This window comes from Arachis ipaensis, chromosome B9, assembly GCF_059453495.1.
Source record: "Arachis ipaensis isolate K30076 ecotype BB chromosome B9, ASM5945349v1, whole genome shotgun sequence".
NCBI lineage: Eukaryota > Viridiplantae > Streptophyta > Magnoliopsida > Fabales > Fabaceae > Arachis > Arachis ipaensis.
This window is the reverse complement of record NC_142444.1, coordinates 41,860,310-41,883,045: the sequence shown is the minus strand read 5'-3', so window position 1 is coordinate 41,883,045 and position 22,736 is coordinate 41,860,310. Positions and strand designations below refer to the sequence as shown.

The following is a 22,736-nucleotide window of genomic DNA, read 5'->3' as shown; positions in this document are numbered from 1 at the left end:
ACATAGAAGGCTTTGATCAAGACATGGATACATTTGAAGAATCTTGCAAAGAAGTGAAGAATTTCACAAAAGAGTACAAGGGAGTAGAACTCACAGAACCATTGGAACCACCTATCCCAAGGCCATTACCACCCAATACAAGCTTCAAGTGGGTACAATCCTTAACCTTTAGCTTTATTTTTCCACTTGAATATGGTTTGCTTGAAATAGATGGCCAGCTTAGAGCTCTCTGCGGCTTTAAGAGTAAGAGGGAAATGGCTCGTGCTCAGAGCTGGTGCACAACGTTCAATAAGGTTCCATGCTTCAATTCGAAGTGTGTGGATTGGCATCATGATCTATCAAATGGATCTCAGAAAACGTTTGGTTATTCTGGTGAGAATCTAATTTCTAAACCACCCGGATGGAAAAATATAGATCAAGACGAAGGTGGATTTAAAAGCCAAGTTTGGGATCCTGGAATCTATTCTGACATTCGTCACCCCGGGAGCCTGAGAATCTATTTGAAGCTGCTCAGAAGCTTTACATGCCTAGTTTGGGACCCCGGAGGCTATTGGCATTCCAAGCATTGGTGGAGATTTATGGACGAGTTTAAGCATAAACTGCCATAGCAGGAAGCTCATCCAATGTCCAACTTAAGGACTTTAACTAAAAGTGCTAGGTGGGAGACAACCCACCATGGTATGGTCATTTCTTTTTTAGTTTTATTTCGTGTTATTTATTTTTATTTCCTTTCCAATTGAGCCTGAATATTCTTCATTCGCATTGCATACTGTATAATTGCATACCAGTTTAATAAAAAAAAGGGTGCGCGACGCGACCGCATCATTCATGCGATCGCGTCAAGTTGCAAAAACACTCCCCACGCGTCCGCGTCATTCACGCGGCTGCGTGATCTAGAGATCGGCGTAAACATCCAACGTCCAGAAAGTTAGGCTGGAATCGTGCGGCCATTGTGCATTTTGCACAACACGCCCACGCAATCGCGTCCCTGACGCGATCGCGTCACTTGCACAACATCAATCCCACGCGACAGCGTGAGCGACGCGATCGCGTCGCATGGATTACACAACATCCCAAAAGGAGACAGAGAGTTGCGCTGAAACGACGCTGGAATCATGCGTTTAGCACAATTTCCAGCGACGCGATCGCATGCCCCAGGCGATCGCGTCATTCACTCTTTTAGCTATTCCATGCGATCGCGCCACTCACGCGATCGCGTCAACCACCATTTCAGCCCAACCACGCGACCGCATGCCCCACGCGATCGCGTGGATTCAAATTTATAAACCCCCCCAGTCACGCGAACCCTACCATTCGCGCCCCCCCAACCCCTTCCCCTTCCTCTCTTATTCTCCAACCACCTAACCACCACCCAGCCACCATCACCAACCGCCGCCATCCCGCCGACCACCCAGACCCTGCCGCCACGCCACCCCCTTCCTCCTTCCCCTTCTTTCTTCTTCTTCCTTCTTCCTCCTCCCTCCACCGCCACTGCCCCCCTCCGCAACCACCACCCACCGCCGCCGCCCCGTCCCAGCCGCGCCCCCCATCCGCCACCCACGCCCCCTTCCCTTCCTCCCCTTTCTCTCCCCTCTACCCCTATTACCCTTCCCAAAGCCGCTGCCTCCGAACAGCACCCCCCCACCGCCGCACCACCGCCAACCTTCGCACCAGCCGCCACCGCCACCATCCCACAGCCACCTCTCTGCCCCACTCTCCTTAATTCGCCTACCAGGTTCCGACGAATACCACCCTTCTATCCATTCGTAGTTAATTCATATTTTTCTGTTTATTTTCATATTTAGGCTAGTTAGATATGCATGTTGTAGTGGATTTTAGGTTGTTAGGTAGCCTCGGATGTGGTTAGTGGATTTAGGCTTGTTTAATTGCGCTGTTCGTGTTTCTTGTTTTATAATTTTCGCAATTCTGCTGTTGCTATGTGTTAGTAATGTTCATATGATGTTCTTCATGTTCATGCTGCTATTGCAAATGTTCTTTCTTGTTCATACTCTTTAATTACAATCTGTTTTAATTCATATGAACTATTCTGATTGCTATTTATTTTCCGGGAACATCCAATTTTAGCCAGAATGCTGCCCAAATTTCTGTACATTGTTTTTATTTTTATTCCTGTTTTGGTTTTGGCAAACTTGAACTCTGCTTTAATCAGCTTTTACCAAATAAATTGCTGAATGACAGGGCAAGCTTTCTTATTCTTTTTAATTTCCTGGTTTATAAATTGCATCTTGGATGATTCAATTCCACTTTTTGCTATTTTCCTTTGAGTCATCCCTAACTTCCTTGTTTGAATTTGAGTTATCTGTTGCTTTAATTTGTGAATTCTCATTATTTAGAAATTGATCCTCATGTCACTTACTCTAATCCATTTTTATTCCCTAATTTTAACTTCCTAAACTCTTTTTTTTTTAAATTCTAACCAAACCTAACCCTTCAAAACATCTCTTTTGGTTTTTCACTTTCTTTTTAACATTCTAACCAAGGCATGATGATACTTTTTCTAATCAACTTGAATGGAAGTACATTTTGGATTGTTACATTTTTTTCTCAATATTCTAACTCTTATACAATCCTTAAATGCAAATTTACTTAAGTCAATTTCCTCTTCTATTGCTCCTTTGCCACTTTGTGTTTCTTTTGATTATTTGCCTATTTATTTTCCTGTTTTTATTATATCCTGGTTTTCTATTTTTTAGGATGTCTGGCAGCCAAAGAAAAGGAAAAGCAAAGGCAACTACTGGCAAACGTAAAAGAGGAGAATCCTCCATGTCCATCCTGGATATCTTGCATGATGACTCCTGGCGGGAGAAACACTTTACCCCGCAGGAGAAGGCTGACCAGCTACTCCCTGCCACTGATCCCCTTAGATTTACAAACCGATACTGTGAGCTGAAATATTCGATGTTTGCAACCTCCAGGAACCTGTACCTGGAGAAGACTTTGAAAATCCCAGAAGAACTCCAGCAATACACCTCTGAGCATATCAAACAAAGAGGCTGGTTCTTCCTGGAGAGAAACCTGACTGAGGTCAATGCATCTTGGGTAAGCGAATTCTACTGCAATTACTTCAAAACTTCCCTAGATGCAGTGAACCTTAGGGGGAAGCAGATTCTGGTCACTAAAGAGGCCATAGAGGATGTTTTGAAGCTTTTGCCTAAATCTGATCAGCTGGATGGCTATCAAAGAGCTGAGGAGGATATGCGCTTCATGAAATTTGATTGGGATGCAGTCAAGGCCAGGATCGCCCTTGACCCGACCGTTCCATGGATCATGGGTCAGAACACCACCATGCCAAAGGGAATCAAGCGGATTTACTTAAATGATGAGGCTCGGCTATGGCACCAGATCCTGAGCAATTTTGTCATGCCGAGTACCCATGAGACAGAGATACCTGCCGCTATGATCACCCTCCTATGGTGTGTGATGGAGGGTAAGGACCTGTACCTGCCACGCTTTATCCGGTACTATATGGCCAGGGTCCACGTCCGAGGCACTCTACCCTTTCCTTATCTGATTACACAGCTAGGCCATCGAGCTGACGTGCCTTGGGAGGATGCTGATGAGAAGCCACCTGCTGCAGAATGCAAGAAGATTATCCCTCACAGCAGGAACTTTTTGGCTTTGGGCTACAGACCTCCATTCCTCACTGCTACTACTGAGACAGCCACACCATCTGCCGGCCCCTCTTCTTCCACAGCTACCCCAGCTACCCTTGCTACCACCACTACACCTCCACCTGCCTCAGAGCCCATCTATCACCTAGTGCACCGCCTATTTCGACGGCTTGACCAGATGGAGCGTCGCAACAAGCAACGCTATGAGCACCTGAAGCTGATGATACGATCTGGCGACATCCCCTCCGAGCCTGACACACCATCCGAGGCATCTGAGGAGGAGGCGGATGATCACGAGGCAGAGACCCATCCACAGAGCGAGGCTGCGCAGGCAGGCACAGAGCAGGCCGCATCACATCAGGAGGCCCCGCCTCAGATTCAGGCTGTAGATCCCGAGATCCCTATCCAGTCAGCACCTCCTCTGCTATAGGCAGATCCTCAGACCACCACCACAGAGACTCCACCTACCCACCCTTCCAGTGATGACACCCCTTCACACCCTGCTTGAGTGAGCATCAGGGACGATGCTTCATTTTAAGTGTGGGGAGGTCGCCATCTCTGGCGTATTTTTTGGTGAACCACTACAGACTCTTTCTTTTTATTTTGCTATTTTTCTGTATTTTTCTCTCTATTTTTATTTTTATTCTCCCAGTACTTATAGATTGCTATTTTCATGTATTTATACTCTATTTTCTGCATTTCGCACTTTAGTTCATATTTTAGCCATTTAGTTTAGTTGCAATTCTAACTTATTAGTTATAGAAATTGTGGATTAATTAGTAGAGTTTACCCTTTTTAGCATAAGATAGCTTAGTTTAATTTGAAAATATAAAAAGGAAGTAAACTAGAGACTTGAACATAATAGAAACAACCCACACCTTGTATATATAGCATTCCATGTTAGTTAGTTAACAACATTTCATCAAGGAGAAACACAAACTTTAAAGCCATTCAAAATAAATTTTACATTGAGAATAATGGGAACTTTTAATTTTACTTGCATGACATTGATAAACCACTATTTTATGGTTTATCTTGTACTCAATTGAGTGGTTTTTATTAACTCTTTACCCACTTATTCATACTTTTTGCATGGTTTTATATTTCCTTCCTGATTATGTGCTATGTTTGAAAACATGCTTCTTTGATCTTATATTTGCTTATTATTAATCCTCTCTTATTACCATTAGATGCCTTGATATGTTTGTTAAGTGTTTTAAGATATTATAAGGCAAGGATGGCTTGGAGGATGGGAAGAAAGCATACAAAAGTGGAAGGAATGCAAGAAGTTGGAGAAATTGCTAAGCTGTCCAGCCTGACCTCTCTGCACTCAAACGACTATAACTTTAGCTACAGAGGTCCAAACGACGCGCTGTTAATATATAATATGTTATAGTTCCCCTGATGCTAGGGGACGCGACCGCGTGATCTATGCAGCCGCATCGCAGTGACGGAAATCCAGTGTGGCAAAATTCGAAACCAGCGAATTCTGCACTGTTTCTGACCCAGTTTGCGGCCCAGAAAACACAGATTAGAGACTATAAAGTGGGGGACTGCATCCATTCATAAGAAGGCTCACACATTCACAAATTTTAGGAGTAGATATAGTTTTTAGAGAGAGAGGTTCTCTCCTCTCTCTTAGGATTAGGATTTAGGACTTCTCTTAGTTTTAGGAGTGACTCTCAATCCAGGTTCAATGTTCTTTTATTTATTTTTCCATGCATGTCTATGTCAGATTTAAGTTCTTTTGTTAATGCAATTTGAGGTATTTCAGTTTAATATTGCTTTCTTTTATTTACATGATTATTGCTTCCCATCTGAAGGCATTCTTATTCCAGTAAATTTACTTTTCCCCTTTTGGTCTTGGTTAAGAAATCAGTAACTCAGGAATTATCCAACTTAATAGCATAATTGTTAATTGTTATCTTGCCAATTGAGTTGAACTTCAATAATCCCAAGCTTTTCTTAGGAAATAAATAGGATTCGAAGATCAAACCAATTTGTCCCTTGACTTTCCTTTGCTTTAGTAAAGGTTAACTAAGTGGAATTAAGATTCAACTTTCATTGTTATTGATAAGGATAACTAAGTCTGGACTTCCAATTTCTTATACCTTGCCAAGAGATTTTATTGTTATTATTTTATTTTACTTGTCATATAACATATTCCCATCTTACCTCCAAAACCCCCAATTTACAATCTTCATAACCAATAATAAGAACATACTTCCCTGCAATTCCTTGAGAAGACGACCCGAGGTTTGAATACTCGGTTATCAATTTAAAAGGGTTTTGTTACTTGTGACAACCAAAACGTTTGTACGAAGGGATTTCTGTCGGTTTAGAGACTATATCTACAACGCGATTGTTTTTATGAAATTCTTTACTGGCAAAAATCCTAACGTCAGATATACATAATTGATAAATGATTTTTGAGCTAGAGAATACACAGCCTGTGAGTTTTGAGCTTAATTGTATGGTTACATTCAAACCATAATTTTTATTCCTGTGTGTTCCGCCCTTCTTATTTATTCTGATGTTCTTTACTTTGTTTTAATTTATATGTCTGATTATAGAATAGAAATACATACAAAGAGAGTGATTGAGGCCATTGTTTGATTTTAGCTCACTTATCCTAAATTAGCCTACCTTTTACATCACCCTTGTCAACCCCCTTGAACCTTTAAACCCCCTCTTATTCTATAAATCACAATACTAGCCTTAAGCAGAAAAACAAAATAAAAATCCCAAGTTGAATCCTTGGTTAGTTTAAGATAGAAAGTGTGTAATTGTTTAAGTGTGGGAAACCTATTGGGAACATGGATGATAAAAACAAAAGGTAGAAAAGTTGAAAAGAATAACATTATTCAAATAAAAATTTTGGGAAGCATGCTCATGTAAAATAAAATAATTGAATTACCGTGTGCAATAAAAAAAATGTTATTTTTCAGTATTTGAATAAAGGGGATACAAAAAATTCCCCAAATGCAAATTAAATGCACATGGGACAAAAGTTAAAGTATGAGCATGTAACATCAAAAGTGGGAAAAAGTGGGAAAATAGGTAAAGAAGTTTTGCTTTACAAAGTATGTATGTTAGGTAAGGTCTTAGACTAATCAAGAATTCACTTAATTAGCTCACTTAGCCTTATACATATACCCTTACCTTTACCTTGGTCCCATTACAACCTTAATTAAAGACCTCATGACTTTGGTATGTCTATACTCTATAATTGTTGATTGGTTAGATGAAGAACAAAGTTATAGAAAGAAAGGATAAAAAGAAGAATAGAGTGATTAACCCAATAAACACTGAGTGACTAGAGAGTAAACACAAAATCCAGTGAGGGTTCAATAGCTCATTAACATATATCTCTTCTTGAATTATTAATTGTCTTACAAGTTTATAAAATGTTTTTCTCTCCTATCTCAACTGTAAAAGTGTTTTATCATTATCTAAGGTTTGGCTATATATATATATATATATATATGACTCCTTGAGAATGTGAATTAATTCAACTACATGTAAGCTTTATATACAAGTGAATAACAATTAAGAATTGCATGATGCATGTAGGTAGTTGCATTTAGAGTAGATTGCATTGCATGAGATTCCTCTAACCTTAACTTACTCTTTATCTTGGACTTAGCATGAGGACATGCTATTGTTTAAGTGTGGGGAGGTTGATAAACCCATATTTTATGATATATATATTGTGCTTAATCTGAGTGATTTATTCAATCATTCACCCACTTATTCATATTAATTGCATGGTTTTACTTTCTCTTCCTTATTATGTGATGTATGTGAAAAACATGTTTCCTATGCTTAAAAATAATTATTTTGATTACCCTTTATTTCCATTCGTGCCGTGATTCGTGTGTTGAGTAGTTTCAGATCTTCTAAGGCAGGAATGACTTAAAGGATGGAAAAGAAACATACAAAATGGAAGAAAAGCACAAAACGGAGTTTTTGAAGAAACTGGCATCCACGCGATCGCATGGGCGACGCGGCTGCATGCCAGTGCGAATCAACAGTGACGCGACCGCATGACTGACGCGATTGTGCGCCACAAGCAGAACACATGTGATGCGGCCGCATGACTGAAGCGACCGCGTGACAAAGGCCACGCACCAGAAATTGCAGAAAACGCTCCCAGCGATTTCTGAAGCCCTTTTTGGCCCAAATCCAAGTCCAGAAGGCATAGACCAGAGGTTATGAAGTGGGAGAACGCATCCATTCAGAAAAGAGTCTCCAATTGGTTAGTTTTCCATGATTTAGATTTAGTTTTGAGAGGGAGATTCTCTCCTCTCTCTTTAGGATTAGGATTTAGATTTAGGATTTTATTCGCTTTCCGGATTATCTCTTTACTAGGTTCAATATTCCTTTTTATTTTGTTCTCAATTTAATTATGAATTCTTCTATGTTACAGATTACTCTTTGAATTAATGTTATTTGAGGTATTTCAGTTTAATATTGCTTTCTTTTATTTATGTTACTTTTATCCCCAATCTGAAGACATTTTTATTCCAGTAGATTTACTTTTTCCCTTTCGGTCTTGGTTAAGAAATCAGTAACTCAGGAGTTATCAAACTCAAACATGATTGATAATCGTTATCTTTGCTAATTGAATTGAACTTCAATAATCCCAATCTTTCCTTAGGGATTAACTAGGATTTGAGGATCTAACTAATTAGTCACTTGACTTTCCTTTGCTCTAGCAAAGGTTAACTAAGTGGAATTAAGATTCAATTTTCATCATCATTGATAAGGATAACTAGGATAGGACTTCTAATTTCTCATACCTTGCCAAAAGTGTGTTTTACAGTTATTTATTTAATTTACAGTCTTTTACTTACTTTAATTTCAATTTAAATCACTTGTTTCTCATCTTCAAAACCCCAATTTACAATCTTCATAACCAATAATAAGAACATACTTCCCTGGAGTTCCTTGAGAAGACGACCCGAGGTTTAAATACTCGGTTATCAATTTTAAAGGGGTTTGTTACTTGTGACAACCAAAACGTTTGTATAAAAGGACTTTTGTTGGTTTAGAAACTATACTTGCAACGAGGATTTATCTGCGAATTTCTAGACCATGCAAAAGTTCCTCTCATCATAATGCTTCAGATCTTCCCCTCTTGCAGTAAACCTATATCCATTGGCTTCATCAAGGATCTCTACATGATCTAGGGAGAGAACTTTGTTGATGGTGAAAACCTTAGGTAGCTGAGATGGGATGGTGGGGAGATGAGGTGGGATATCTAGGAAGTAAGCTGAGATCACTTTATCCCCTGGAGAGAAATCCTCTGTAGGGATCTTCTTGTTTCTCCACCTCCTTGGTGCCTTCTTCTTTGTTCCTTTTGATGTTGCCCTACTCTTTGTGACCTCTTCTTTCAAGGAAATTTTTTGCTGGTCTCATATGACTCTGGTGGTTTAGGTTCCTCCTGATCTTCCTTGGGCTGTGACAACTGCCGATTATCTTGTTCATCAACCAAAGGGGTTCCCAGGTGTACAGCTTGTGCTTCAATGCTTGTTTCTTCCACCAGTGCTTTGTCGTGCTCTCCCCTTAGTTCCTTGCTTTTCTGATCTGCTTCTTGTGAGGGTTTGAAGACATTGAATGCGAGTTGTTTGTTATGTATCCTTAATATTAGCTCTCCTCACTCCACATCTATGAGCGCTCTGGCTGTAGCTTGGAATGGTCTTCCCAATATGATTGGGTGAAGGTGACTCTCTTCCATTTCTACTATGACAAAGTCTGTGGGAAGGAAGTAGTTCCCAACCTTCACTAACACGTTTTCTACCACTCCTACTGCTTGTTTTTGAGTTTTGTCAGCCAGCCTGATGACTACAAATGTGGGCATTAGCTCATTGATCTACAGCTTCTTTATAAGGGATAAAGGCATTAAGTTGATGCTTGCTCCCAGATCACAGAATCCCTTATCAAACATTGTTTCTCCTATGGCACAGGGGATGTGAAAACTCCCTGGGTCCTTCCTTTTTGTAGGCATCTCAGGTTGAATGAGAGCACTGCACTCCTTATTTATCACTATTGTTTGCCCTCCTTTGAGTGAGCTTTTCCTGGTCAGCAGCTCCTTCATATACTTAATGTATGAGGGCATTTGTTGGAGGGCCTTGATAAATGGTATGTTTACATGGAGAGATGTAAACATGTCAAGAAACCTTGAGTATATTCTCTTTTCTACACCACCCTTGAGTCTTTGGGGAAAAGGTGCATAGAATCTCAGCAGCTCTGGTGCACGAAATTGTGATCTCAGGCAACGGCGCCAGAAACTCTGTACGCACGTCTTAATAAATTGTTTTTCTTTCACAACTTCGATACAACTAACCAGCAAGTGCACTGGGTCATCCAAGTAATAAACCTTACGTGAGTAAGGGTCGATCCCACGAAGATTGTTGGTATGAAGCAAGCTATGGTCACCTTGTAAATCTCAGTCAGGCGGATATAAAATAGTTATAGAGTTTTCAAAAATTAAATAATAAAATAAGGATAGAAATACTTATGTAATTCATTGGTGAGAATTTCAGATAAGCGCATAGAGATGCTTTCGTTCCTCTGAACCTCCGCTTTCCTGCTGTCTTCATCCAATCAATCCTACTCCTTTCCATGGCTGGCTTTATGTAAGGACATCACCGTTGTCAATGGCTACTTTTAATCCTCTCTGGAAAATGGTCCGATGCGCTATCACTGCATGGCTAATCGTCTGGAGGCATGACCCTTGTCAATGGCTGCATCCCATCCTCTTATGAAAATGGTCCAAATGCTCTGTCACAGCACGGCTAATCATCTGAGGTTCTCGATCAAGCTGGAATAGGATTCACCCTCCTTTTGCATTTGTTACTACGCCCAGCAATCGCAAGTTTGAAGTACGTCACAGTCATTCAATCCCAGAGTCCTACTCGGAATACCACAGACAAGGTTTAGACTTTCCGGACTCTCATGAATGCCGCCATCAATCTAGCTTACACCACGAAGATTCTGATTAAGAGATCTAAGAGATACTCATTCAATCTAAGGTAGAACGGAAGTGGTTGTCAGGCACGCGTTCATAGGGAATGATGATGATTGTCACGTTCATCACATTCATGTTGAAGTGTGAATGAATATCTTAGAAGCAGAATAAGTTGAATTGAATAGAAAATAGTAGTACTTTGCATTAATCTTTGAGGAACAGCAGAGCTCCACACCTTAATCTATGGAGTGTAGAAACCCTACCGTTAAAAGTACATAAGTGAAAGGTTCAGGCATGGCCGAATGGCCAGACCCCAAACGTGATCAATAGATCAAAAGATAATCCAAAGATGTCTAATACAATAGTAATAAGTCCTATTTATAACAAACTAGCTACTAGGGTTTACAGAAGTAAGTAATTGATGCATAAATCCACTTTCGGGGCCCACTTGGTGTGTGCTTGGGCTGAGCTTGAATGTTACACGTGCAGAGGCTCTTTCTGGAGTTGAACGCCAAGATGTAACGTATTTCTGGTGTTCAACTCTGGTTTGTGACTTGTTTCTGGCATTTAACTCCAGACAGCAGCGTAGAACTGGCGTTCAACACCCTTCTACTTTCCAACGCAATTGGAAGCGCACCATTTTGAGTTTTGTAGCTCCAGAAAATCCACTTTGAGTGCAGGGAGGTCAGAATCCAACAGCATCAACAGTCCTTCTTCAACCTCTGAATCTGATTTTTGCTCAAGTCCCTTAATTTCAGCCAGAAAATACCTGAAATCACAGAAAAATACACAAACTCATTGTAAAGTCCAGAAATGTGAATTTAACATAAAAACTAATGAAAACATCCCTAAAAGTAACTAGATTCTACTAAAAACATACTAAAAACAATGCCAAAAAGCGTATAAATTATCCGCTCATCACAACACCAAACTTAAATTGTTGCTTGTCCCCAAGCAACTGAAAATCAAATAGGATAAAAAGAAGAGAATATACTATAAATTCCAAACTATCAATGAAACATAGCTCCAATCAGATGAGCGGGACTTGTAGCTTTTTGCCTTTTGAATAGTTTTGGCATCTCACTTTATCTATTGAGGTTCAGAATGATTGGCATCTATAGGAACTCAGAGTTCAGATAGTGTTATTGATTCTCCTAGTTCAGTATGATGATTCTTGAACACAACTACTTTATGAGTCTTGGTCGTGGCCCTAAGCACTTTGTTTTCCAGTATTACCACCGGATACATAAATGCCACAGATACATAATTGGGTGAACCTTTTCAGATTGTGACTCAGCTTTGCTAAAGTCCCCAATTAGAGGTGTCCAGGGTTCTTAAGCACACTCTTTTTTTGCTTTGGACCTTGACTTTAACCGCTCAGTCTCAAGTTTTCACTTGACACCTACACGCCACAAGCACATGGTTAGGGACAGCTTGGTTTAGCCGCTTAGGCCAGGATTTTATTCCTTTAGGCCCTCCTATCCACTGATGCTCAAAGCCTTGGGATCCTTTTTATTACCCTTGCCTTTTGGTTTTAAGGGTTATTGGCTTTTTGCTCTTGCCTTTTGGTTTTAAGAGCTTTTGGCTTTTTCTGCTTGCTTTTTCTATTTTTTTTTCGCCATTTTTTTTCTTTTTCTTTTTTTTTCTGCAAGCTTTGTTCTTTGCTGCTTTTTCTTGCTTCAAGAATCATTTTTATGATTTTTCAGATTATTAAATAACATGTCTCCTTATCATCATTCTTTCAAGAGCCAACATATTTAACATTCTTGAACAACAACTTCAAAAGACATATGCACTGTTCAAGCATTCATTCAGAAAACAAGAAGCATTGTCACCACATTAATATAATCAAACTAAGTTCAAGGATAAATTCGAAACTCATGTACTTCTTGTTCTTTTAAATTAAAACAGTTTTCATTTAAGAGAGGTGATGGATTCATAGGACATTCATAACTTTAAGACAAAGTTACTAACTACTAATGATCATGTAATGAAGATACAAACATAGATAAGCACTTAACATAGAGAAAACAAAAAACAGAGAAAGTAAGAACAAGGAATGAGTCCACCTTAGTGATGGTGGCGTTTCCTTCTTGAGGAACCAATGATGTCCTTGAGCTCTTCTATGTCTCTTCCTTGTCTTTGTTGCTCCTCCTTCATTGCTTTTTGATCTTCTCTTATTTCATGAAGGATGATGGAGTGCTCTTGATGTTCCACCCTTAATTGTCCCATGTTGGAACTTAATTCTCCTAGGGAGGTGTTTATTTGCTCCCAATAGTTTTGTGGAGGAAAATGCATTTGAGGCATCTCCGGGATCTCATGATGATGAGCTCCATGCGTCTCTTGAGCTCCTTGAATGGGCTCTCTAGCTTGCTCCATCCTTTTCTTAGTGATGGGCTTCTCTTCCTCAATGGGAATGTCTCCTTCTATGAAAGCTCCAGCTGAGTAACATAGATGGCAAATAGGATGAGGAAAAGCTAGCCTTGCCATGGGGGAGGACTTTTCAGCTATTTTGTAGAGTTCAAGGGAGATAACTTCATGAACTTCTACTTCCTCTCCAATCATGATGTTATGAATCATGATGGCCCGATCCACAGTAACTTCAGATCGGTTGCTAGTGGGGATGATGGAGCGTTGGATGAACTCCAACCATCCTCTAGCTACAGGCTTGAGGTCCAGTCTTCTTAGTTGAACCGGCTTGCCTTTGGAGTCAATTTTCCATTGAGCTCCTTCCACACATATGTCCATGAGGACTTGGTCCAACCTTTGATTAAAGTTGACCCTTCTAGTGTAGGGGTGTGCATCTCCTTGCATCATAGGTAAGTTAAATGCCAACCTCACATTTTCCGGACTAAAATCTAAGTATTTCCCCCGAACCATGGTGAGATAATTCTTTGGGTCCGGGTTCTTACTTTGATCATGGTTCCTAGTGATCCATGCATTGGCATAGAACTCTTGAACCATTAGGATGCCGACTTGTTGGATGGGTTTTGTTAGAACTTCCCAACCTCTTCTTTGGATTTCATGTCGGATCTCCGGATACTCATTCTTCTTGAGCTTGAAGGGGACCTCGGGGATCACCTTCTTCTTGGCCACAACATCATAGAAGTGGTCTTGATGAGCTTTGGAGATGAATCTTTCCATCTCCCATGACTCGGAGGTGGAAGCTTTTGTCTTCCCTTTCCCTTTTCTAGAGGATTCTCCGGTCTTGGGTGCCATCAATGGTAATGAAAAAACAAAAAGCTTATGCTTTTACCACACCAAACTTAGAAAATTGCTCGCCCTCGAGCAAGAAAAGAAAGAGTAGATAAAGAAGAAGAAGAAATAGAAGAGAGTGAGAAGGGGTAGTGTTTCGGCCAAGAAGAGAAGAGAGGGTTGTGTTGTGTGAAAATGAAGAAGAATGTAGGGGTTTATATAGTGGGGGAGAGGGTGTTAGGTTCGGCCATTTAGGGTGGGGTTGGTGGGAAATTGATTTTGAATTTTGAAGGTAGGTGGAGTTTATGAGGTAGGTTTATAGGGAAGAGTGGATGGATGTGAGTGGTGAAGTGGTGATAGGGAAGAGAGATTGAGGTGATTGGTGAAGAGTTTTGGGGAAGAGTGTTTATGGGATTGTGTGAAAGAGGGGTGAGGAGAAGTGAGTGGAGGTAGGTGAGGATCCTGTGGGGTCCACAGATCCTGAGGTGATCCTGTGGGGTCCATAGATCCTGAGGTGTTCAAGGATTTACAACCTTGCACCAAATTAGGCATGCAAAATGCCCTTGCACACAACTCTGGGCGTTCAGCGCCAGATTGGTGCTTGTTTTGGGCGTTGAAAGCCCATTTGTTGCCCATTTCTGGCGTTGAACGCCAGAACCATGCTTGTTCTGGGCGTTCAGTGCCAGCTCTTCTCCAGGGTGCAATTCTGGAGTTCAAATGCCCAGATGCTGCCCATTTTGGGCGTTCAGTGCCAGAACCATGCTCTGTTCTGGCGTTGAACGCCAGCCAGATGCTTCTTACTGGCGTTTAAATGCCAGTAAGGTCTTCCTCTAGGGTGTGATTTTTCTTCTGCTGTTTTTGATTCCATTTTCAATTTTTATATTTATTTTGTGACTCCACATGATCATGAACCTAATAAAACATGAAAGAACAAGAAAAATAAAATTAGATAAAAATTGGGTTGCCTCCCAACAAACGCTTCTTTAATGTCAATAGCTTGACAGTGGGCTCTCATGGAGCCTCACAGAAGTTCAGAGCATTGTTGAGACTCTCCAATACCAAACTTAGAGTTTGGATATGGGAGTTCAACACCAAACTTAGAGTTTGGTTGTGGCCTCCCAACACCAAACTTAGAGATTGACTGTGGGGGCTCTGGTTGACTCTGCAATGAGAGAAGCTTACTGTGCTTCCTCTCCATGGGTACAGAGACATATCCTTGAGTTTTAAACACAAGGTTGTCCTTATTTAGTTGAAGGATCAATTCTCCTCTGTCCACATCAATCACAGCTCTTGCTGTGGCTAGGAAGGGTCTTCCAAGGATGATGAATTCATCCTCATCCTTCCCAGTATCTAGGACTATGAAATCAGCAGGGATGTAAAGGCCTTCAACCTTTACTAACACATCCTGTACTTGTCCATAAGCCTGTTTTCTTGAATTGTCTGCCATCTCTAATGAGATTTTAGTGGCTTGCACCCCATAGATTCCCAGTTTCTCTATTACAGAGAGGGGCATGAGGTTTATCCCTGAACCAAGGTCACACAGAGCCTTTTCAAAGATCATGTTGCCTATGGTACAAGGTATGACGAACTTTCCAGGATCCTGTTTCTTCTAAGGCAATCTCAGTTGATCCAGATCACTTAGTTCATTGGTGAACAAGGGAGGTTCATCTTCCCAAGTCTCAATACCAAATAATTTGGCATTCAGCTTCATGATTGTACCAAGAAACTTGGCAGCTTGCTCTTCAGTAACATCCTCATTCTCTTCAGAAGAGGAATACTCATCAGAGCTCATGAATGGCATAAGGAGGTTTAATGGAATCTCTATGGTCTCTAGATGAGTCTCAGATTCCTTTGGTTCCTCAAAGGGAAGCTCCTTATTTATCACTGGACGTCCCAGGAGGTCTTCCTCCTTGGGATTCACGTCCTCTCCTTCCTTCACAGGTTCGGCCATGGTGATTAATTCAATGGCCTTGCACTCTCCTTTTGGATTTTCTTCTGTATTGCTTGGGAGAGTACTAGGAGGGACTTCAGTGATCCTTTTACTCAGCTGGCCCACTTGTGCTTCCAAATTTCTAATGGAAGACCTTGTTTCATTCATGAAACTTACAATGGCCTTGGACAGATCAGAGACTAAGTTTGCTAAATTAGAGGTATTTTGTCCAGAGTTCTCTGTCTGTTGCTGAGTGGATGATGGAAAAGGTTTACTACTGTTAAACCTATTTCTTCCACCATTATTAAAGCCTTGTTGAGGCTTTTGATCCTTCCATGAGAAATTTGGATGATTTCTCCATGATGGGTTATAGGTGTTTCCATAAGGTTCACCCATATAATTTACCTCTGGTATTGTAGGGTTTTCAGGATCATAAGCTTCTTCTTCAGAAGATGCCTCTTGAGTACTGTTGGATGCAGCTTGCATTCCATTCAGACTCTGAGAAATCATATTGACTTTCTGAGTCAATATTTTGTTCTGAGCCAATATGGCATTCAGAGTATCAAGAACTCCCTTCTTCATAGGCATCCCATTACTCACAGGATTCCTCTCAGAAGTGTACATGAACTGGTTATTAGCAACCATGTCAATGAGTTCTTGAGCTTCTGCAGGCGTTTTCTTTAGGTGAATGGATCCACCTGTAGAAGTATCCAATGACATCTTAGCCAATTCAGATAGACCATCATAGAATATATCCAGGATGGTCCATTCTGAAAGCATGTCAGAAGGACACTTTTCGGTCAGTTGCTTGTATCTTTCCCAAGCTTCATAGAGGGATTCACCTTCTTTCTGTCTGAAGGTTTGAACATCCACTCTAAGCTTGCTCAGCTTTTGAGGAGGAAAGAACTTGGCTAAGAAAGCCGTGACCAGCTTGTCCCAAGAGTTCAGGCTATCCTTAGGTTGAGAGTCCAACCATACTCTAGCTCTGTCTCTTACAGCAAAAGGGAAAAGCATGAGCCTGTAGACTTCAGGATCTACTCCATTAGTCTTAACAGTATCACAGATCTGCAAGAATTTAGTTAAAAACTGAAAAGGATCTTCAGATGGAAGTCCATGAAACTTGCAGTTCTGCTGCATCAGAGAAACTAATTGAGGTTTCAGCTCAAAGTTGTTTGCTCCAATGGCAGGAATGGAGATGCTTCTTCCATGTAAATTGGAATTTGGTGCAGTAAAGTCACCAAGCATTCTCCTTGCATTATTGTTGTTGGGTTCGGCTGCCATCTCCTTTACTTGTTCGAAATTTTTAATAAGGTTGTCTCTGGATTGTTGTAATTTAGCTTCTCTTAGTTTCCTCTTCAGAGTCCTTTCAGGTTTTGGATCAGCTTCAACAAGAATGCCTTTTTCCTTGTTCCTGCTCATAAGAAAGAGAAGAGAACAAGAAAAGAAGAGGAATCCTCTATGTCACAGTAAAGAGGTTCCTTATTGTTAGTAGAAGAAGAAAAGGAATAGGGGTGAAGAAGAATGAAGAATCCAAACACAAGGGTAAGGATAAGAGCAGTGATGTGAGATGAAGAGAAGTGTTAGTAGATGAATAAATAATTAGAAGGAGATGAGGGTGAAGGATTTTCGAAAATTATTTTTGAAAAAGGGTTAGTGATTTTCGAAAATAGTTTTTTAAAAAAAATTAGTTTTCAAAAATTGAAATAAAAAATTAAAATAATTAGTTAATTAAAAAGAAATTTTGAAAAAGATGGAAGATATTTTTGAAAATTAGAGAGATAGAGAGAGCTAGTCAGGTAGTTTGAAAAATATAAGAAACAAACAAAAAGTTAGTTAGTTAGTTGAAACAAATTTTGAAAATCAATTTTTTTTTAAAAAAAGATAAGAAGATAGGAAATTAGAGAAGATATTTTAAAAATCAAATTTTGAAAAAGATAAGATAAAGAGATATTTTTGAAAAGATATGATTGAAATTAGTTTTGAAAAAGATTTGATTTTTAAAATCATAATTAATGACTTGATTCACAAGAAATCACAAGATATGATTCTAGAACTCAAAGTTTGAATCTTTCTTAACAAGCAAGTAACAAACTTGAAATTTTTGAATCAAAACATTAATTGATGATGTTATTTTCGAAAATTAGGAGATAAAGATGAGAAAAATATTTTTGAAAAATATTTTTAAAATTTTTGAAAAAAAAATGAAAAAGATTTGATTTTTGAAAAGGATTTTGAAAAAGATAAGATTTTCAAATTGAAAATTTCATTTGACTCATGAAAACAACTGAATTTTAAAAATTTTTGAAAAGGTCAACTCAAATTTTCGAATTTGATGAGAGAAAAAGGGAAAGATATTTTTTTTTATTTTTGAATTTTTAATGATGAGAGATAAAAACATGAAAATGATGCAATGCATGAAAATTTTTGGATCAAAGTATGTGATGAATGCAAGAACACTATGAATGTCAAGATGAACACCAAGAACACTTTGAATGTCAAGATGAACATCAAGGACTTATTTTTGAAAAATTTTTAAATGCAAAGAAAACATGCAAGACACCAAACTTAGAAATCTTTAATGCTTAGGCATTAAGAATTCAAGAATACATATGAATAACAAGAAAAGACACAAAACAAGAAAACATCAAGATCAAACAAGAAGACTTACCAATAACAACTTGAAGATCATGAAGAACACTATGAATGCATGAATTTTTCGAAAAATGCAAGATGAATATGCAATTGACACCAAACTTTCAACTTGACTCAAGACTCAAACAAGAAATACAAAATATTTTTTTGATTTTTATGATTTTATGATTTTTCTGTATTTTCTTTTAATTTTTTCGAAAATCATTTTGAAAAAGAAAAATAAGGATTCCAAAATTTTTAATATGAATTCCAGGGATCTTATGCTCTTTAGTCTAAAGCTCCAATCAAAGGGTCAGGCATGGCTTAATAGCCAGCCAAGCTTTAGTATGTAACTCAGACATGACATGCCTAACATGCCCTATCCAGAAGAATTAGACATGGCTTTACAGCCAACCAGGCTTTAACATGCTTCATGAAACACTAGAATTCATTCTTAAAAATTCTGAAGAAAAATATATTTTTGAAAACATTTTTATTTAAAAAAAATTTTTTTTTTCGAAAACAAAGGAGAAATTTTTGAAAGATTTTTGAAAAATTTTTGAAAATAAAACAAAAAGAAAATTACCTAATCTGAGCAACAAGATGAACCATCAGTTGTCCAAACTCAAACAATCCCCGGCAACGGCGCCAAAAACTTGGTGCACGAAATTGTGATCTCAGGCAACGGCGCCAGAAACTCTGTACGCACGTCTTAATAAATTGTTTTTCATTCACAACTTCGATACAACTAACCAGCAAGTGCACTGGGTCGTCCAAGTAATAAACCTTACGTGAGTAAGGGTCGATCCCATGGAGATTGTTGGTATGAAGCAAGCTATGGTCACCTTGTAAATCTCAGTCAGGCGGATATAAAATAGTTATGGAGTTTTCGAAAATTAAATAATAAAATAAGGATAGAAATACTTATGTAATTCATTGGTGAGAATTTCAGATAAGCGCATAGAGATGCTTTCGTTCCTCTGAACCTCCGCTTTCCTGCTGTCTTTATCCAATCAATCCTACTCCTTTCCATGGTTGGCTTTATGTAAGGACATCACCGTTGTCAATGGCTACTTTTAATCCTTTCTGGAAAATGGTACGATGCGTTGTCACTGCATGGCTAATCGTCTGGAGGCATCACCCTTGTCAATGGCTGCATCTCATCCTCTTGTGAAAATGGTCCAAATGCTCTGTCACAGCATGGCTAATCATCTGAGGTTCTCGATCATGCTGGAATAGGATTCACCCTCCTTTTGCGTCTGTCACTACGCCCAGCAATCGCGAGTTTGAAGTACGTCACAGTCATTCAATCCCAGAGTCCTACTCGGAATACCACAGACAAGGTTTAGACTTTCCGGACTCTCATGAATGCCGCCATCAATCTAGCTTACACCACGAAGATTCTAATTAAGAGATCTAAGAGATACTCATTCAATCTAAGGTAGAACGGAAGTGGTTGTCAGGCACGCGTTCATAGGGAATGATGATGATTGTCACGTTCATCACATTCATGTGGAAGTGCGAATGAATATCTTAGAAGTGGAATAAGTTGAATTGAATAGAAAATAGTAGTACTTTGCATTAATCTTTGAGGAACAGCAGAGCTCCACACCTTAATCTATGGAGTGTAGAAACCCTACCGTTAAAAGTGCATAAGTGAAAAGTTCAGGCATGGCCAAATGGCCAGCCCCTAAACGTGATCAATAGATCAAAAGATAATCCAAAGATGTCTAATACAATAGTAAAAAGTCTTATTTATAATAAACTAGCTACTAGGGTTTACAAAAGTAAGTAATTGATGCATAAATCCACTTCCGGGGCCCACTTGGTGTGTGCTTGGGCTGAGCTTGAATGTTACACGTGCAGAGGCTCTTTCTGGAGTTGAACGCCAGGTTGTAACGTATTTCTGGCGTTCAACTCTGGTTTGTGACTTGTTTCTGGCGTTTAACTCCAGACAGCAGCGTAGAACTGGCGTTCAACGCCCTTTTACGTCATCTAAACTCGGCCAAAGTATGGACTATTATACATTGCTGGAAAGCCCTGAATGTCTACTTTCCAACGCAATTAGAAGCGCGCCATTTTGAGTTTTGTAGCTCCAGAAAATCTACTTTGAGTGCAGGGAGGTCAGAATCCAACAGCATCAGCAGTCCATTCTCAACCTCTGAATCTGATTTTTGCTCAAGTCCCTTAATTTCAGCCAGAAAATACCTGAAATCACAGAAAACCACACAAACTCATAGTAAAGTCCAGAAATGTGAATTTAACATAAAAACTAATGAAAACATCCATAAAAGTAACTAGATTCTACTAAAAACATACTAAAAACATTGCCAAAAAGCGTATAAATTATCCGCTCATCAAGCTCCTTCTGTGAAATTTTGGTTTCTTGGTGATCCTCTTCCTGTTTCTCTGCTGATGTATCTCCAGGTTGTTCTAATGGTTTGTTCGGCTCTTCCTCAGTCCCCTTATCACTTATAGTGACCATCTTGCAATCTTCCCATCTGACCTTCTTTGCTTTACCTCTCGGGTTCTTCTCTGTGTCACTTGGGAAGCTATCAGTAGGTTTGGGAATCTTCTCAGAGAGGTATCCCACTTGAAATTCCAGCCTCTTGATGGTGTCTCCCTGGTTCTTGATATTGGCTCGCACATCCTCCTTGAACACTTTGTTATCTTGAATTTCCTTACATATGCCTTTAAGTAGAGTCTCAATCATTGATAGTCTTTCTTCCGATGATGGTGAGTTGAGATTGGAGGGATGAGAAGGGCCATTTTAGCTTTGGTATAGATGTTGAGGTGTGTTGTTAGGTGGGTGCTGATATGATCTCTGTGTGGAATATTGGTGAGCTGCATTGTTGTTGGGGTTGTGGCGTCTCTGATCTTGGCCTTGGTCTTGTTGATTTCCCTACCCAAAGTTTGGGTGGTTCCTCCAACCAGGATTATAGGTTTTGGAGTATGGGTCATGGTTCTGCCTAGGTGGATTTCCAATGTAGTTGCCTTGTTCCTGATCACCCTCTGCTTCTTCATTCACTCCTTCTTGAGCTGCTGTTGAGGTGGTGATTATTGCTACTTGATTCCTCTCTATATTCTTGGTAAGGTCAGCCAGCTGCTTGGTGATCATCTTGTTTTGAGCTAGCAGTGCATCCACGTTGTTCAGCTCCATCACTCCTCTAGTGTTGCCTCTTTCAGAAGTATAGAAGTAGTCATTCTCAGCTACAGTCTCAATGACATCTATGGCTTCTTCAATGGTCTTCTTCTTGTTCAAAGATCCCCCGGATGAGTGATCTACTGCTTTCTTTGATTCATAAGAAAGACCTTCATAGAAAATGTGTAACTGCGCCCATTCATTGAACATATCTGGCGGGCACCTTCTTGTCAAGTCCTTAAACCTCTCCCATGCTTCATATAGAGTCTCACCATCCTGTTGTCTGAAAGTTTGAACTTCAGCTCTCAACCTGTTGATTCTTTGAGGAGGATAGAATCTTGCCAAGAATTTGTTCACCACATCCTCCCAGGTTGTTAAACTCTCCTTCGGGAAGGATTCTAGCCATTTTGATGCCTTGTCCTTGAGTAAGAAGGGGAATAAGAGCAGTCTATAGGTGTCAGGATGAACACCATTAGACTTCACAGTATCACATATCCTCAGAAATGTGGTTAGATGTTGATTGGGGTCTTCTTGGATGCTTCCTCCGAATGAACAGTTGTTCTGAACAAGGGTGATGAGCTGTGGCTTTAGTTCAAAGTTGTTGGCATGTATGGTTGGCTTTTGGATGCTACTTCCACAGTTTCCTGGGTTTGGATTGATGTAAGATCCCAGAACTCTTCTCTCTTGCCCAGCATGATACAATGGGCCTTCTCTGCCATGGTTGTGAGCCTCTTCTTCATGATGGTTTTCCATATTCTCATCCATGTCTGGTTCAAAATACTCCTCCTCTTCCTCAGCACCAACAACTCTCTTTCCTCTTGCTTCCCTCCTTAATCTAAGAAAGGTCCTCTCAGGTTCAGAATCAAAAGAAGTTGAAGCCCCACTTCTTCTACCTGTCATACAACCAATAAGGCCAAAGCAAAAGGGAGATATAGAGTATTCTTGTTAAAAATGCTGTTAGTGTGAGTGATGCAATATATCAAACAGTTAGTGGGTTAGTGAACTAAATTGTAACAACTATAAGAACACAACTAACGGGTAGGGGTAAAGGGAAGGAAATAACTAAAACTGAAAGTAAATTGCTCAAACAGAAATTAAATCAGACAAAAGAAAAAAGAAAAAAAATGCTCAATCTAGTTATCCACCAATTTAATCATTGTTGATGCAAAATCAATCCCCAGCAATGGCGCCATAAACGTGATGCACGGAAACTTGTCTCTCAACAGATTTCCC

The 22,736-nt window shown here is 39.7% G+C and overlaps 1 non-coding gene across 1 annotated transcript; it reads left to right on the top strand.

The window, feature by feature from the left end:
• The first annotated feature begins 21,708 nt into the window (after window positions 1-21,708).
• Window positions 21,709-21,815, top strand: LOC148544438 (small nucleolar RNA R71). The gene has a single exon (XR_015902043.1). It is a non-coding gene; the product is annotated as a small nucleolar RNA R71 (small nucleolar RNA).
• The last annotated feature ends 921 nt before the right edge of the window (window positions 21,816-22,736 follow it).